At 29.2% G+C, this 5,585-nt stretch overlaps 1 protein-coding gene across 2 annotated transcripts in view; it reads left to right on the top strand.

Annotated features, from left to right (window-relative positions):
• The window catches only part of LOC100167793 (transcription factor LBX1), a 157,235-nt gene that overhangs the window by 151,000 nt on the left and 650 nt on the right, over nt 1-5,585 (top strand). The window lies entirely within an intron of this gene.

The following is a 5,585-nucleotide window of genomic DNA, read 5'->3' as shown; positions in this document are numbered from 1 at the left end:
TATTGTGAATTTCTAAGAATAATAGTTATGTTCCTATGCATACGGCATTAGCAAAATACGATTCGCATGTTCATTATTACAATCACGCTGATTTTTCTGCTAAAATTAAAAATAATAATTAGCCCTAACTTGGGCGATTTTCATTAAGTTTTAATATATTTTTTTTTTAATTGTTTTAAAAAATATGATCAACAAAATGGCTATCTTGGAAATGTACTAAATTTATTTTCCTAAAAAAAATTTTTGATAATTTTTGAATTTTTGAAAAAAAAAACGAATATTATGTTATTCAATCAGAATTTCCATACTTATTAGTTATTAGTGTAAAAAAATTGCATTTAAATATATTGGTTTTCCACGGAGATACTAAGGGTGATACGAGACTTCTGGGACACACTGTATACCTATACTATATTACACCAATACTACCAAACACGTGGAATTTGTTTGGAGCCATTACCTCGATGTCCACTACTAACGTTCTTTACATTATACAGGAATATATAAGTAGTATGTACACCATTCGCCCCGTCGCTAATGTACAATATTAGTTGATCTCACTAATTAAATAAATTAATACACACATAAACATCGTTGAAAGGTACTTTAATAATTATACAGTATAAAATATGCATCGGTAAACAATATATTAACTCAAGCTACAAAGCAAATCAGTCGGACAGTGTAACCAAACTGTTACATGTACTAGACCAATATATTTGACAAAATTATTATTTTTCAAAATATTGGTGACGGACAGTTATTTTAATCAAAACATACCAATCTTTCTTTCAACATACTGATTGGACTAGTAATTCGATAATAGTTTTTAAAACTGATTTGAATTCGTTATTATGTCAACTGTGCGCCGTGCCGCTCTTACTTTTACCATCTCGGTTAGCGACAATGACTCGCGTAATATTATGTTCGAAAGGGGAGTAAACTCACAATGTATTACCTAATACAAATATGTCTAAGTAGATTAGGCGCAATATATATTGTATTTTACACAATAACAATAAAAGTACAACAATAATAATTAATGTAAGCGCCGTATGCAATTTAACACGCACTACAACCAATAATAATAATAATTTTAAAATACTAATCACTGCAGTGTTATACCTACGACATAATGAAAATAGTTTAAACGGTTCATTCAACAGGTTTAACGTCGTATATACATGTTTGTATGCGCTCGAAATGTCAATGCACATAAGATTTTCGTTTACGTAAAAAGAACGATTTCAAAATCGCCGGATATTATACAAACGACTAGACGAGTAGTATAAAATATAAGCTGTGAGTACAATGTCATAATAATATTATGATACGATCGTAATAAATACGCTTAGTGTCTTATTTGCTAATATTGGTATATGGTCTGCGCTCTTGTGGTAAAATGAGTTCCACCAGAATATTACAGTCGATTTTCCTAAAATGAGAATGATGAAATGATCATCATAATTCGTAATAAAATATAGTATATTAAATAGTTCCTAGGTACTACCCATACCGACCTCTCATTTGTAATATTGATCAATGATCACAAACCTAGTATACAACGGTTTGCCTTAAAGGCTACAATTAACTTTACATTAAAACATAACAGTATTAATATATGTTTATTATGGTACTATTATTGTATGATTTTTATCAGTTCGTCTGTTCATGTATAAACAATTTGGAGCCGTCTACTTCTAATACTTTATCTCAATTAAATTTGGACTCTATCATTCTATAATTTTCATCACAAGCCAATTAATTTCACTTGTATCGACGGCACTGAATACCTACAGTTTAACCTAAATTAACTATCATTAACCTAACCCAGAACACATTCTGATTGAATTGAATTGTAATACATAATGTTGTACGATTATTCAGTTGTGACTTGTAACCATCAATATAGTTTGAGAGTTTGAGACTTAATTAATAAATATTTAATAAATTAATATTTCTGCTGATAAAAATCAAGATATAATAGATATAATATCTATTATATATTATTATAATATATTTTAAAAAACTCATATAGTATACCTAACAAAATTTCAAGACGGCGCTTTGTGTATGCAATTATAATACAACATGTCTACGTGAAAGCCAAATATCATTCGCTGTGACCTTTATATTATTATCTAATATTAATTGTCAATACCTCGAGTAAACAATAAAAATAGATACAAACAAAATTAATCATTGCCGTTAATTACGTTTTTCATCTTCAAGTATGATTAATTTATACCACTAACCTGTTTTTTTTTAATTACAAAATTGTATTTATTTTAACATTAATAGTACATCTTAATCCCTTTGGTGTTGACAAATTCAATGAAAGTATATTTATTGAAATTAATTAATATTTTAAATTAAAATGTAATGTTTATTAACTTTAATCATCCGTGAATCATAGGATTGATTTGGCTAACCTTGTGTCTATAACACAACATATTTTCTTATTTCTTTAATATATTATGATCATCATTTTTCGGTATCGTACATTATTATATAGGTAGGAAAAATAATGTACCTACCTTGCCTCACGTTTGAACAAGTAATAATAGGAATACTGGATTCAAAAATTGTATTATTTTATTATAGGTATGGCATTAAAAGTGTTTTGATTAAATATAAATAATGTAGCAATATATAAACTTAATATGTAATAAGTAAAATATATCTATCGTGGTCATGCATAATATAATAACGGGGAAATATGATAAGACAAGTTCTTTATCTATAATAATCAAGGACTAAAACTTACAAGAACTGTAATGTAAAACATTACAATATATAAAAATTACCCGTAGAAAGATATCCACTTTCATGATATTTTATTGATTTTCCATTTTTGCATTAAATATGTTATTTATGCTCTGGCTCACGAGATTTTAAAGTTCTAAAAATTGACCCTCTATTAATTTTGAGTTGCCCATCCTTGCATTGTGACATAGATTATAAATTATAATTGTAGTAGACGCCTTACTACATATACTGGTTGATCTGCGAATTGTGAATCATAACTGGCATATAAATTACGTCGAAAGGAAGGGATTTTATATTTATATCTTTGTTTTATACATTAAGCACTCAACACACGAACACATAAACTAAAATCAATATAACTAAAATCATAATTTATACAATTATTACACTAATGAGTTTCTTAAAATTTATTTTGTGTATAATGCGCCTAAAGTCTAAAATATTTAAGTAATTGCTTACAAATTGTTACCTCATACTAAATTGAATAAATGTGCTTATAACTCTTTAAGTCATGAGACATTAATTAAATCCGAAAATTTAAATGTTAATATAAATGTAATTTATTGTTGATATCCTTTATAGCCTTATACATGAAGTAGGTACTTGTTAGTTATTATAAATTAATATTATAAAAATATGAACTAATTACTGAAGTATTGATTATACAATAAACTTTATATTTTATAATTTAAAATAACTAAAGTATTTGACATTTACTACCACTCTTACACCGCTAGATGACACGAACAGTATTCAGGAGTAGTTTTACATTGTCTGACCTAGTGATCAAATTTAGTGTTTATTATATTTTTGTTCCTGACTTGTTTAGTTCACTGTTCAACATGATAATATTATAATACTATTAAGGGGCCTCACACCATGTAAGCGAAGTTGGCCCCCCAACTTTTTCCGATCAATTTCAAACCTGCACAAATAATTTGCAAATCTATTTTTAGAATTTGCAAACTTCAACTTTAGCCATGGGATTTATTTCAAAATTGGGGGGCCAACTTCACGTAGCCCCCCCCCCCCCACAACTACGATCGATCTCGGATCGGTGTCAATATTTTGCAAATAGTTTGCAATAATTTGCAAGCTCATCTTCAGAACTTGCAAATCACTCGCTTTTTTGTCAAAAACTACTGTTTCTAATACCAACGATACGTGTCGACAATTATCACGATTTTCATTCTAAAAAAATATTCAGACTATCCTTAATATATACAAGGGAACGATCGAGCCACATTTTTATTTTTTGTAATTTAAATTTTTTTAACGATTTTTTTGTTATATTCTACTTTTTTCGAAGGTGTAGCTCGAAAACGGTTACGAATTCGAAAAAAACATATAATATAAAAGTTTTAGATCATTTCATGAGCTTTATTTTATTATCAAAAAAAATTTCCCTCCGATGTACCGTTTTCGAGATATAAGCGAAAAACCCAAAATGCATAACTTTACTCCCACCTCCCCCCTCCGGCTCAACGTCTAGGTGTCAGGACTTTTGGTATGTTAACACACTAAGCCCCTTGAACAAGTTTCTGAAGTTTTGCTAAGTTACCTGCTCACGCACTCTACCCCTCCTTTTGGGTCATTCATTGACTGGACTATAATCATTATTGTTGTAAGTCCAATGTGGGTATTTTCTAAGACCGTAAAACGACAATGGAATGTAAGCTAGATGGCGTCTCAGTATATCACACGTTGTGTAGCACGCGTATTATTTGAACAACAGGTGTCGCTTGAGTGACCGAAAATCGAAATTTCTTATTTCGTTCTTACGCGTGGAGCAATAAAAAAAATTATAATATTACTCGACGATAATATCAATACCTAATTTGTAAATACATTGAAAACACAATAAACGCAAATAATATCTTAATATTCTCCTTTCACATTTATTATGTCGGTTTTTTAAAAAAAATAACATATAACACACTGAAAATAAATCTTCATAAATATTATACACGTTCGATTTTTATACACAAATATCCGTTGAAGGCGGTACATAATAATATTATTATAGAGGTACTATACACAATACACATTCTATACACAATACATAATAATATAATAAACACACGGATGCGCGTGCAGCGTGCATAGATGTACAATTAATAATCACGGGCACGTAATTATCGTGGTAATAATTCAGGAAAAGTATCGCGAGAAGTTCTGTTTAATTAATATAATATTATTAATATTCGAAAATATTTTAACGTATAATCGATTGTTGTTTAGGTCCTAAAGACCGTACATTTTTCTTTTATTTATTATTCAGTACAGTAAGTTCGTCCACCGAGTAGGGCGTTACATAAAAATATGTTCTTTTTTTTACACATTATTACCTACACAAAAACAAACACAAGATAGATTTAAGACGATAGGTACAAACAATAAAAATATTAATAATAATAATAATAATAATAATAATAATAATAATAATATTGATAACGTACAGCGATAAAATATTAGTTTAGAGAGCATACAGCCGTAATGATAGAGAGAGTGGTAGAGGTAGGTAGATAGGTAATACTCGAACGGAGAAGAAGAAATCACGATGTTTGTAATAATTAAAGGTTGTATTTCTCGAGTCGCGGAATGAAAGAAAAAACAAAAAATTCCTGCAAACAGACGGGAAATGTGTCGTTTTGTCGGGGACAGCCAATCAAAAAATTAGACCACCTCTCGTGCGCGTGTCATCTAACGTCAATAGAACGGTTTATAATAATAATATTATGTTATGTACAAAACGAGAAAAGAAAAATTCAACACAACAAACGCGAGAGCCGCATTTGAGGGGGGATGATTTACCT

The sequence above is a fragment of the Acyrthosiphon pisum genome, chromosome A1 (genome assembly GCF_005508785.2).
Source record: "Acyrthosiphon pisum isolate AL4f chromosome A1, pea_aphid_22Mar2018_4r6ur, whole genome shotgun sequence".
Taxonomy (NCBI): domain Eukaryota; kingdom Metazoa; phylum Arthropoda; class Insecta; order Hemiptera; family Aphididae; genus Acyrthosiphon; species Acyrthosiphon pisum.
Note: the sequence above shows the minus strand (reverse complement) of the source record. Positions and strands in the feature narration are given on the sequence as shown.